The sequence below is a fragment of the Danio aesculapii genome, chromosome 19, assembly GCF_903798145.1.
Source record: "Danio aesculapii chromosome 19, fDanAes4.1, whole genome shotgun sequence".
Taxonomy (NCBI): Eukaryota; Metazoa; Chordata; class Actinopteri; order Cypriniformes; family Danionidae; genus Danio; species Danio aesculapii.
In genome coordinates, this window is record NC_079453.1 from 6417298 (window position 1) to 6431601 (window position 14304).

The window sequence follows — 14304 nt, forward strand, 5'->3', positions numbered from 1 at the left end:
AATGAATCTCATGACTTTTAATCTTAAGAGCAGCTGTAGCATTAGTTTAATCCTACAAATTGGTAAACTTTACAAGTTGCGACCTCATGATCTGTTTAGAAACAAACCTCCAGAAGAATGCATTAGTATAAAAGCCAAAATATTATTGGTATATATTTAAGTGTTGAGTAGTATTACTTACTACATGTTTAAAGGCAATGAGGATTAAGTTAAGGGCTAGTTGCATGTAATTATATGCATAATTAATTGTAATTACTATCGTACATGTGTATTAAGGGCCAAATTTTCAATGAATACCAATTGAAATCACTGAAAATCAACAAAATTCCAGATTAACATTTCATGATGGGTTGTTATAGGTAGTGCTCCAAAGATTGAACTAAGATCACCACAAGTTATTTTCTTAAAATGCCGATTTTTTTAAATTAACACATTTTACAAAGCATTTTGCATCTGTTTGTCACATTCGAAGACTTTTTGTGCATTATAATTGCATACAAAGTTACAAAAAAGGCACGGAAATGTCTTAAAGAGATAGTACACCCAATGATTTTAAACCTTCATGGGTTTTATTCTTCTATTGAACTCAAAAATAGATATTATGAAGAATGCTGGTACGCATTGACGTCATAATAGAAAACAAAATGACTATAGAAGTCAGTGGCTATCAGCGTTCTTCCAAATATCTTATTTAATGCTCAACAGAAGAAAAAAAACAACTGAAATTGGTTCCGACCAATCGAAAGGGTGTGTAAATGATGTTAGAATTTTCACTTTTGGCTTAACTATCCCCTTTAAGCCCAAGTTTTATATATGTCCGCCAGTTCAGATCACCGCACGACCTAATAAAAGACTACAAACAAACTCACCTCACTACCAACAAAAGGCTTCTTGTCTTCTCTATTACTCCAAGTATCTCTCTTTCTGTCTTTCTTTCACTCTATATTCTGCTTAGTCCACAAAACAGCTCTTCAGTCGTATCTCTCTTTCTCTCTATGCCTCCCGCAGGTTCCCCAACAGACTGGATGCAACTTACCTGTGGAAAAACTCTCTCGTCTCTTCCCCCCGTCTCTGCAAGAGGAACAGATGAGGATTGGAGGGGATGAAGGAGATCAGGGATGAAAGGATAAGCCAAGAGATGGGCAGAGAAAGGGTAAGAGAGAGAAAGAGAGAGGGGAAAGGGGGAGGGCAGGGAACAGGTAAACCGATTGCGATGGAAAATCAGGTTATGGAGTCGAAAGACAAAGCAAAAGTGAGCGCAGAAAGTGATGAATCCGGGATTGTACATGAGGGAAGTTGGATCACTGGTTAAAAACGTAACAATTTCTGCCAATGGAAACCCAAGCAAAAGGCTTTAAAATATCCTACTGTGTTTTTAACTGTATAAAATATTGGGTTTCACACAATTGGTTCATGTTCTCCCAACACAAATAGATTGTTAACTTAATTATTTTTACAAATTGAAGTGGATTGAATATAAAACAATTAAGTTGTCCCAAAAAATCTTCAAGAATTGCATTAATTTGGCTCTTTTTAAATAAGTTGTTTGAACAAGTAGCAAAAATCTGTGTTTTTCAATGGATTTATACCACTTTTATTATGTAGAAGCTTTAGGCAAGCATTAAGGATAGTTTACCCATTTTCCAACCCATTGTTGTTAGAATTTTAAATGGAAGCCATTTAATTTTATTTATTTAATTTTGTTTAACTGTGTATCTATTGGAAGTAAAGCATGTAAAAGCAAGGTATAATTGGGTGAACACAAATACGACAGATTCACGAACGTCTTACGAGTGTCGTAAAGTTCTCAGTGTTGATTCTGCGACCATTTTGCATCATGTTTAAAGCATAATAGACTTGTTCTTATCACATTAGAGCAGTTTAATAACAGATCTGTCATTTGTGTAAGGGTCATTGGTGTAGGTTTGGTAAAGGCTCAATAGGAGGGGGCTTGTTCTTTGGCCTTGAATTGGTTTGTCAGAGCTAATGAGTTGAGCTCGCCTAATCAGTTTCTAAGTGGATATCCGGGAATCTGCAATCCTGTTAAGGAATTAGAGCAGGTGAATCCGTGGAGCAGACGTCACGGGGGACACAAAGAGCAACGGAGGAAGAAAGTGAGGAAAGTTATTATGATGATAACTCCTCCTAATGGCTTACATTTCCAATGAGAATCGAGAAGAGTAATGACAGTGATCATTTGTTTGTGGTTCATTCACAGTATACACTCTTAAAAGTGAAAGTGTGTTTTTATAGCAGTGTTTTAGAAGAAATGAGTTCCCCAAAAGAAAGTTTTTCTCTAAAATGGTTCCCATGTAGGTTCCTAGCCCAAAACTCAAACCTTTTCACACATTTCCACTGCAGAAAACGAGGTTCTGGCTTGAAGAAATGCTATAATCCTAATGGGCAATGCAATCTATGCAATCAAATATGTGAAACTGTGCATTTAATCTAATTTTAAAAAGACCCAAAAACGTTAATTCTGTCAACATCTACTTATCCTCCACTTTTTCCAAAAGTTTTTGAGTTTTTGACAACAAGTCTGACAAAAGTTGTGTTGCTTATCCAAGTTTTAGGAACAGCAAATAATAATTTGACTTCTAGTTGATCATTTGGCATCAGAAGTGGCTTATATGAAAGGCAAAGGCCTCTAAATTACGCTTATTTTACCAAAATAAAATATGATCATGCCTTGATTTTTAATGATTTAATTAGGACAGTAAGGTCTGATGATTATTGTGTATGACTCCCATGAGCTTGGAGGACTGCATCCATACATCTCTGCAATGACTCATAACTTATTAATAAAGTCATATGGAATGGCAAAGAAAGCGTTCTTGCAGGACTCCCAGAGTTCATCAAGATTCTTTGGATTCATCTTTAATGCTTCCTCCTTGATCTCACCCCAGACATGCTCAATAATGTTCATGTCAGGTGACTGGGATGGCCAATCCTGGAGCACCTTGGCCTTCTTTGCTTTCAGGAACTTTGATGTGGAGGCTAAAGTATGAGAAGGAGCGCTATCCTGCTGAAGAATTTGCCCTCTCCTGTGGTTTGTAATGTAATGGGCAGCACAAATGTCTTGATACCTCAGGCTGTTGATGTTGCCATCCACTTTGCAGACCTCTCACACGCCCCCATACTGAATGTAATCCCAAACCATGATTTTTCCTTCACCAAACTTGACTGATGTTTGTGAGAATGTTGTATCCATGGGAGATACGATTGGGATGCAGTTCAACAGATGATTCATTGAGAAAATCCACCTTCTGCTGCAGAAGTCAAGTTATTATTTGTTGCTCTTACAACTGGGATCCACGACAAGACATTTGTCAGGTAGTGTATACTGAACAATGTAAAAATAAACACATCCATTATTTATTGTCCCTATATAGATGTTTTTCTCCCAACATTTTTTTAGAATATCTTGTTTTGTGTACAAAAGAGGAAACAATGAGTGTGAGTAAATGTTGAGGAAAATGTCCTTTTTGTGTGAGCTATCCCTATCATATAGGAACAGATTTCCTAAAAAGAGTGAGCATTCAGTCCAATAAAAGTTAGATGAGGGAAGTTCTGCATGTATAATGAAGGACACCACTCCTTTTTAGTCCCGACAGTGTCTTAAAAGGTATTTTCGATAAACTGATCTAACTACAACAGATATTGTCCCATTCTCTGAAAAGTTAATGGATCTAATGTGCAAGGTAAACATGCCAAGAAGAGCTTATTGTCTGAAGGCGTGTTGTGGGTAACTGCTAGTCTGCACAGGGCCATCTTCCTTTAAAATCCTCCTAACATGTTGGCTCAAGTTCATCTGAGGGAGTGTTGAAACATAACATATACTACAATAGCACCAGGTTACAGATTTATCTAATATCTAAATAAATATCTATTAGACCGCACCTGAATTATCCTGAAATTAACAATGATTGACACCTCAAGTCATGCAGCTTAATGGAGAACAATAAATTAATAAATAAAGAGATTTATATTCTTTCTCAAACAGACTGATTTTCAAATGAGTTTTTAAATAAGTTTAAATTTAAATATATAAATAAATTTAAATAATAAATAAATTTAAAATAAAAAATTCACTTTTGCAAACTTTCATGATTATGGTTATTACATTTTTAAGAGGGGAATTATGCATAAATAATATAAAATATTGTTTAATTGTTTGATTTGGCATACATAATATATATATATATATATATATATATATATATATATATATATATATATATATATATATATATATATAGATAGATAGATAGATAGATAGATAGATAGATAGATAGATAGATAGATAGATAGATAGATAGATAGATAGATAGATAGATAGATGATATGCAGATGGATGGATGGATGGATGGATGGATGGATGGATGGATGGATAGATAGATAGATAGATAGATAGATAGATAGATAGATAGATAGATAGATAGATAGATAGATAGATAGATAGATAGATAGATAGATAGATAGATAGATAGATAGATAGATAGATAGATAGATATGCAGATAGATAGATGGATGGATGGATAGATAGATAGACAGACAGACAGACAGACAGACAGACAGACAGACAGACAGATAGATATGCAGATAGATAGATGGATGGATGGATAGATAGATAGATAGATAGATAGATAGATAGATAGATAGATAGATAGATAGATAGATAGATAGATAGATAGATAGATAGATAGATAGATAGATAGATAGATAGATAGATAGATAGATAGATAGATAGATAGATAGATAGATAGATAGATATGCACATAGATAGATGGATGGATGGATGGATGGATGGATGGATGGATAGATAGATAGATAGATAGATAGATAGATAGATAGATAGATAGATAGATAGATAGATAGATAGATAGATAGATAGATAGATAGATAGATAGATAGATAGATAGATAGATAGATAGATATGCAGATAGATGGATGGATGGGTGGATGGATGGATGGATGGATGGATGGATGGATGGATGGATGGATGGATAGATAGATAGATAGATAGATAGATAGATAGATAGATAGATAGATAGATAGATAGATAGATAGATAGATAGATAGATAGATATGCAGATAGATAGATGGATGGATGGATAGATAGATAGACAGACAGACAGACAGACAGACAGACAGACAGACAGACAGACAGACAGATAGATATGCAGATAGATAGATGGATGGATGGATAGATAGATAGATAGATAGATAGATAGATAGACAGACAGACAGACAGACAGACAGACAGACAGATAGATAGATAGATAGATAGATAGATAGATAGATAGATAGATAGATAGATAGATAGATAGATATGCAGATAGATAGATAGATAGATATTAAATTCATGACTGCATAATAATAAATACATAGAATGTGAGGATGTGAAAAATGTGTTTCAAGAGTTTATTGAATTAAATTAAATATTTTCTACTTAAAAATGTCCGGCTCAGTTCAGTTCATTACAATTTTTGAGTGAACATTTTTCCCTCACCATTTCTTTTTTCAGTCTAGTCATGAATGACCCCTGTAAATACAATGATGTAAACTGTAAGGCCCTGTAACTGTAACTGCAGCCTGATTGAGGCCACTTGAGAGAGATTTACCAGCTTTAATTAGTGGCCTTCCTGTGCTTCCTGATCACACGCTAATTTGCTGAAAGGCATGAACTCAAGACGCTCACAGAAACTGTGTCAGGGATGCTGATGATCGACACAAGTGCACCTCAGGGTACTGCTTCTTATCTGTCTATATACTGTACATTAATTATAAACAAATTTCCCCCCTGAAATTACTTACAGTGGATTTAGTGCAGTTAAGAGACCTGATGTTATCATGAAACCACATGCTAACTTTCAAATTACTGTATCTTTAACTAGCTTACACCACCAAAAAGGCCTTTCCACTGTCAAAAATTAAAGGTGTGTCAGAAAACAAACTGCTACAATCAGTATTTGAGTAATTTGTTGTCAATAATACATTCTAGGCTATAAGTTAACTATTGCTGATTCATCACTGGACATTGATAATTCATCAAAAGACACACAAAAAAACATTATTTTATATACCTAAATACAAACGTAGTGGCGACCAGTATCATACTCAAAGAGATATATGCGAGTTCCGTGGTATATTTGTTGGATTTGATAATATATATTAGTGCTGATTATCAACTCAAGAGCTGAAGGCATGGATGTAATGTACAGAGAGACCTCTAGTGGAGAGTCGGGGAATTGACGCCACTGCATTTGTTGACATTTTGTGTTCTTTTACTTGCATTTAGGGTATGTACGGTATTTTCTTCGAACTGGCTATACATGCAGTGTTGATTCACTTGATTAATTTATGTTGCTTGTTGCAAGAAAATGTTTCTCGTTGATAAAGTGAATGACTTTCTAATTTTGACGTTATTATTATTATTATTATTATTGAAACACATCAATATGCGTTAATGTTAGGCCTGATAACATGTACGCGTCTGTAGTAAAACCAAACTGCTAAGTCCCCCTGAAATTAATTTGTTTAGTGTTAATGTCATCTCTAAGCTATAGTGTGTTTCATGCCCTACTGGAAAAAAAAACTGCTTAAACCAGCCTAGGCTGGTCGACCAGCCTGGTTTTAGAGGGGATTTGGCCATTTCCAGGCTGGTTTCCAGCCATTTCCAGCCTGGTCTTAGGTGGACAGGCTGGGAGATGACCAGCTAAAACCAGCTATGTCCATCTTAAACCATTTTCCAGCCTGAACAGCTAAGACCAGGCTGAAAACCAGCCTGTAAATGGCCAAACCCCCTTTAAAACCAGGCTGGTCAACCAGCTAAAACCAGCCAACCAGCTTAGGGTGGTTGAAACTGTTCTTTTCAGCAGGGTAACATAAAAATCTGCCATTTGAAGATATATAAACATGTTAAACTTGCAGTTTCTCACCTCTGCCGATATCAACACAGGTTCAGGAATATGTGCTTTTTCAGCCTGCATTTTTTTGTGAAACTGAAAAACTTTAAATCATTGACTAAAAAATAAACATATATTTGACGAAAGTTTCTGGGTAAAAATGGACAATGGACGAACAACTTTTGTTCTTTTTCACACTATTGATAAAGGAACATATTAGGATTATTTTAGGGCTGTTTTCAAATAAATACCAGAAAACAACTTAACAACATTGTTTATGATTTGTAATCAAATACGTTTACATGAGCTATCTTATCTCTAACTTTTCTGATGTGGTCATTTTGCCAATATGGATCAACAACTTTTACGCTTCTCATCAGATTTTCCGACCAATCAAATGCTCTTTATTATCTCAATGTTGCTTCAGTTAATAAAAATTCCAGGCACAGCCTAGATGATCACTAGTATTGGTAAGAAAAGGCATTATCGTTCAAAGGAAAATACACCTGATCATACATTATACCGATAATAATCACGATACAGAAATAAATCAGTCTGTTGTACCTTCTGAATAGCCATTCATCTTATCTGCGTGTCTTACAGTGAGTCAGAAGCATTTGAATGTGGAGTAAATGTCAACAGCTGCCATAAATCAAACTATACAGTCTCTATAGACTCCATAAAGCACTGCTAAAACCAAACTAATGATGCAGATTAAATGCAGATTATTTATACCTCTGCAGTTTTTATTAAAATGAAATAATACAGATTTGTCTTAGAATGTATCCTGTTTAATTATCATACATAATTACCATGCTTTACAGAGGATTTAATTAATCACTCACTCCTTTGGCTTAGTCTCTGCTTAAGATCTTTTTATTAGGAATCGCCACAGAGGAATGAACCACCAATTACTTTGGGATATGTTTTACTGGTATATGTTTTAGTACATGAACTCCCAGTGCTGGGAAACACCCACACACTCTCATTCATATACACACACACACGGTTCAGCTGGGACTCGAATCAGCAACCTTCCTGCTGTTACCATCCTGATTTAGTAATTCAGTTTAACAAAAGTTTATATACAAAAAAAATAAAAAATCTTGTCAGGTATTTTTACCAAGAATCATGTGATTACATAACTATACATATTGTTTAAAGTATGCACGAAATCAGAATTTACAGTGTTTATTTAACTTTTATTTAACACATTTTTAGTCTTAACTTGAACAATTAACCGGATTGAAAAACTGATTCGTTGTGATAATCTTAACATTTGCACACTGGAATAGCAGTCCTTCACTGATGATGTCAGTTTGATGGCTTTAGATGATAAATGCTTAGCCACATATGGTACACTCACTGGCCACTTTAATAGGTACACCTTACTAGTACCAAAATTCATAGATTCAAAAAGGTACTGGAAATATTCCTCAGAGATTTTGGTCCATATTGACATGATAGCATCACGCAGTGATCCATGATGCGAATCTCCCTTTCCACCACATCCCAAATGTGCTCTATTGGATTGAAATCTGGTGACTGTGGAGGCCATTTGAGTACTGTGAACTCATTGTAATGTTCAAGAGACCAGTCTGAGATGATCATTAAGGGATGGACATGGTCAGCAACAATACTCAAGTAGGCTGTGGTGTTGACATGATGCTCAGTTGGTACTAATGGGTCCAAACAAAGTGTGCCAAGAAAATATTACCCCACACCATTACACAACCACAACCAGCCTTGTTAATACAAGACAGGTTGAATCCATGCTTTCATGTTGTTGATGCCAAAGTCTGACCCTACCATTTGAACGTTGCAGCAGAAATCGAGACTCATCTGACCAGGCAACATTTTTCCAATCTTCTATTGTCCAATTTTGGTGAGCCTGTGCAAATTGTAGCCTCAGTTTCCTGTTCTTAGCTGACAGGATTGGCACCCGGTGTGGTCTTCTGCTGCTGTAGCCCATCCGCCTCAAGGTTAAACGTGTTGTGCATTCAGAGATGCTTCTCTGCATACCTGTGGTTATTTGAGTTACTGTTGTCTTTCTATCAGCTTGAACCAGTCTGGCCATCCAGCATGGTTGTGCGTGAAAATCCCAGCAGATCAGTAGTTTCTAAAATACTCAGACCAGCCCGTCTGGCACCAACAACCATGCCTTGTTCAAAGTCAGTTAAATCACATTTCTTCCCCATTCTGATGCTCGATTTTAACTGCAGCAGATCGTCTTGACAATGTCTACATGCACTGAGTTGCTGCCATGTGATTGGCTGATTTGAAATTTGCGTTAACAAGCACTTAGACAGGTGTACCTAATGTACCTAATAGAGTGTACACACTCCAACCATTAGTTTGTTCCAAGTAAAAGATAAGAGGAGTGCAAAAATAAAACCTCGCCCTTACTTAATATTCAATTTTAGTTGGAAATGCATCATCACATTGAAATAAAAGTCTGCAGAAACTTCCCGTTCATGCTGACTTTAGGATGACAATGCATAGCTAGATGGTTTATATGATTTTATACATATAAAAGAACATTTTTACATTTCATTTGATGCAGAAACCAAAATGGGACATCTAGTCTTTGACTTGTAAGCAAATGTTTGTTATTCGCTAAACATCGGCTACTCTTGCTGCTTGTTTAACTGAACATTTTTTATTCCAGTTATTTATTTTTAGTTAAAAGTGTTGTCCTAAATTGGAATGAGTCTAATCTTGTGAAAACATTATGCCACAGATTGAGCTCGTAATTAATTGTATGTGGCAAAAAGCTGTGGGATAAACAGAACTGCAGAACTTTGATTTCTTGCCATGTAGCGGTTATGTAATCATTGTGCATTTGGTCTGCTTCAAAGCTAAACAAAGGCTAATAATTTATTATGATATTTCTGATAGAAATGTGTAAGATTTTATTTTTAATTGGTGGTAAATGATGAGTAGGGAAATAATAGAGTAGGGATGGTAATACGATGAAAATAAAACCAATCAGTGTACCTAAAATATTAATTTAGGTTCATTTTGTAGTCAAGACCTGTCCAAAACCATTTGTTTTCAAGGTTGAGTGGTTCAAATGGTGGAACATTAAAGTCATTTTTAAAAATTAATTCAATTCATCTCTATTTCCATAGCGCGTTCACAATGTAGATTGTGTCAAAGCAGCTTAACATAGAAGTTCTAGTAAATTGAAACAGTGTCAGTTCAGTTTCCAGAGTTGAAGTTCAGTTTAGTTCAGTTCAGTGTAGTTTAATTTTCACTGCTGAAAGTCCAAACACTGAAGAGCAAATCCATCGATGCACAGCTCCACAAGTCCCAAACCAAGCAAGCCAGTGGCGAAAGTGGCGAGGAACAAACTTCACCAATCGATGAAAGTGAAGAAAAACAAAAACCTTGAGAGAAACCAGGCTCAGATTGGCATGACCATTTCTTCTCTGGCCAAACTTCCTGTGCAGAGCTGCAGTCTAGGCGCTGGAGGCTGGAGAATGCTGAATGTCCATCGTGGAGAAGCTGCAGGTGTGAGTAGTTTTTAATTAAAACCAAGGTCGCTAATTCATGCAGATCAAGTCATTGGTTAACGGCAACTTTTAAAGTAAAGAAGAAAAAAAACATGCAGGTAAAACAAGATTGATACCAGTGGCTTTTGATGAGTTTGTACCCAGTCATGTCTTTTTGAAGTGGATTACAGCTAATAATCTGGAAAATTGGCAACATGGTAGTGCAGTGGGTAGCACAGCGAGGTCGCTGGTTCGAGCCCTGGTTGGTTAAGTTGGCATTTCTGTGTGGAGTTTGCATGTTCTCCCCCTGTTGGTGTGGTTATCCTCCGGGTGCTCCGGTTTCCCCCACAGTCCAAACACATGCGCTATAGGTGAATTAAATGAGCTAAATGGGCCAAAGTGTATGTGTGGTTGTGAATGCAAGTGTGTATGGGTGTTTCCCAGTGCTGGGTTGTGGCTGGAAGGGCATCCGCTGTGTAAAACACATGCTGGATAAGTTAGTGGTTTATTCCGCTTTGGCGCCCCCTGATGAGTAAAGGGACTAAGCTGAAAAGAAAATGAATGATGACTGAATCTGGAAATAATGGTTAGTTCCTTACCCAATTGTTTTGCTTTGTAAAACATGAGATGTCAAGAGCCACATTTATTAATTGTGTTTGGCCTGTGTATGTTTATTATTCACTGCTGGCAGCTATTGATCTGCATTGTCTTACTGAGGATCACAGGTTCAGCAAGAAATCTTCCTCAGAGTTCTACTGAAGAATAAAAAAAATTGAACAGCACAAGGGTATTACGACTAACTGCAAATCTGGGCGAAGTATTCTCACATGAATGTTGAATATTTGATTAATAGACCATTTCAATGTGGAGATGTCATTGGCCCTTGAACATTTCCTACTTGTTGTCCAACTACTTTAATAACTGTAATAAGAGGTAATTCAATAATATCTCAACAATAAAACAGCTTTCATAATATTATTTATCATTATGTAAAACAGGATACGTTAGGACCATTGTTATTGTTTACATTCCTCAAAATGGTCTAGGTAGGCAGGTCCGTAGCCAGGGGGTGTTCGGGTGGTTCGAAAGACCCACTCCTCACTGAAAAAGGTCAAGAATTTATCCCATACATGAGCTCATTTATCATATTTTAACTGCTATTCCATAATAAATTGTGAAAATAACCTATCAAAAAAGGCTTTAAGATCAAGCAGAATCCTGTGTTGGCTGTCGGTACAGAATTTGGGACATCGAAGTTGGCACAGTGTGACTCTAAAGTCACACCGTGCCAAATTCTGATTGAAGAAAGTTGAATGTGCTGGCCAATTTGTTATTTGCCTAATATATTCAAAACTTTAACAGATTCTTAGTTTTGTCTTTTCAAAATAAGTCGTGTTTTCATTAGGGCTGCACGATTCTGGCTAAAATGAGAATCACAATGTTTTTGCTTAAAATCAAGATCACGATTTTCTCACGATTCTGTATATGTCAAATAAAAGTTAATATGAGTTAGCTATTATTATTGTTAATTCTCAAACATATGGTGAAACAACAATAATAATATTAGGCCTATGTGTGGGTCTACTGTTGGTTAAAATGCTACATTTTGTATAGACTTGGAACTGTGGACTTGAATAGACTTTAAATTTGTCCTGGTTGTTAATTGACAGCAAAGTGATGACATCAGAATACAACTATTCATAATTCTAAAGTTGAATTATTATGTTTGAGACAAATGCTTGCCATATTACAACATTGTTAGACCATTTTCACTGGTAAAATCAAACATTTGTCATTATCAGATTCCCTCTTGCATTATATTCAACATTATTTAGGCTACAGTAGGTATACTGAGCCAGTAAACATTTATTTTCATGCACAACACTCTGTTTGCTATGAAAGAAAAAACATATCAAATTCCCTTCGTAATCATTACTCTAAAATGCGATATGATCATTTCGGGTTCACTTTTCACAGCCGAGTGCGCACATGTTATGGCTGCCGTCACTTTGAGTTCAGTATGCAACAAACTGAACGTTATTTACAACTTTATTACCTGTTGCTCACAGTCTTTGCAGGTTCTGTTCACTAAAGTAGACAACATTGGTGAGCATGCGCATCCTCTTGATAGTAAACAAACAGTGCATCAGTTCATGTGTGATTTTGCAGCAGCGAATACGTCATTACACTATGACAGAAATGACATTTTGGGTGAATTATATCTTATAAATTCAATTCAATTCACCTCACCTTTATTTGTATAGCGCTTTTATAATGCAGATTGTGTCAAAGCAGCTTCACATAAAAGGTCATAGTAAATTGGAACAATGTAGATCAGTTTGTAGTGTTTAAGTTCAGATTAGTTTAACTCAGATCAGTTTAGCTCAATACAATACAGTATTTGACACTTTTAACACCATTTGGATGTCCATGTTGCTGAGAAACATATTAGAAGAATGTGAAGACTTGTGCGACTGGCTTTATGCTTCTCTTCCTGACCTTAAAGGGCACCTATGGTAAAAAAATCTACTTTTCAAGCGGTTTGGACAGACATATGTGCATGTATGGTGTATAGACCGTCATATTGGGGTGATATAAGCACACCCAGTGCTTTTTTTTCAATTTAACAACACAAAAAACGGTGGACCAATTGGAGCGGTTTTCAGATCGACCGCAACTTTACGTAGGAGTGCAGTCCCCCCGCCCACCAATATTGATTGACAGGCGCGTCATCATATCCTCAGTTTGTTGATTCACGTCCGCCATTTTCAGCGTGAGTCGAAGCAATATCACTAAAGGAACACCCTAGCTCTATTTTTATATGCAAGGCTCATTGAGCTCAACACAAGATCAATATTCTCCACATTATCGCTCTAATCGGAATTATTGATTGTATCTTTAGGTAGGTTTGCAAACATGTGTACTTCTCATTGAGTCTACCTTATACTTCAGCCGTTTGCATTTCTCGCGATCACAGAAGCTCCCTGTGATCTTAACTAGGTGCTGCTACACCTGACGCTGTGCCATGCGTTTTAGAATTCTAAACATAGGTTTCTATCAGGGTACACAAAACGGCGCTACGATTCGGCACACTTCATGTTTCTGCCGCGCCACAGAGAGTGTCTGGTGTGCCGTGTCGCGGCTTCGAGCGACGCATTCGGTGCCTCAGTCAAAGTTAATTCAGTGTGCGTGGTTATTAGTCTCGGTGTACAAGCTCGGTACTTGAAACTAGCACACAGTTGGCTGTAAAACTATACAAAGACACAAATGATTTTGTAGTCTCTGCTTGGTCTGTGTCCGAGTCATATATGTACGACTGATGGCTGATCCTCTCACTCCTGCTCCTTCTCTCAGTCTGCCCAAACACAGAGCGGGTGAGCTCATGGCTCCGCCCCCTTGTTACGTTGGGCGGGAAGCCGAAACTAATCTATATGTGAAGCAAGACACCCCACTTTTTAACACATTATAATAAAAAAATCTGAATTGTGTTTTGAACTGAACCTAAACTGGCACACTCAGAAGAACCATAATATTAATATTAAATCATAAAAAAGAGGTAAACTATGTGCCCTTTAAATATATATTTTGCTAAATCGTAGAAAAGCTGAATTAAGATCATGTGCAGAGTCGAATCGAGATCGCGATCTTTTTCCGATTAATCCTACAGCCCTAGTTTTCATATACCTTTATTCTAAATCTTTAGGAAATGGTAGATCAAAAACTGTAACGATGGATACGATGACCATCCGACAAGCTATTCCAGCAAAAAAATAGCGCTTAATGTCATTAAAATTCAGTATTTAAACCTCATAATTATATAGAAAATGGGGTGAATGACTGCAAAAAGGCCCACTTTTTGAGAGAAATAACCACTTTTTTTACCAGGCTGGCTATGGTCTTGT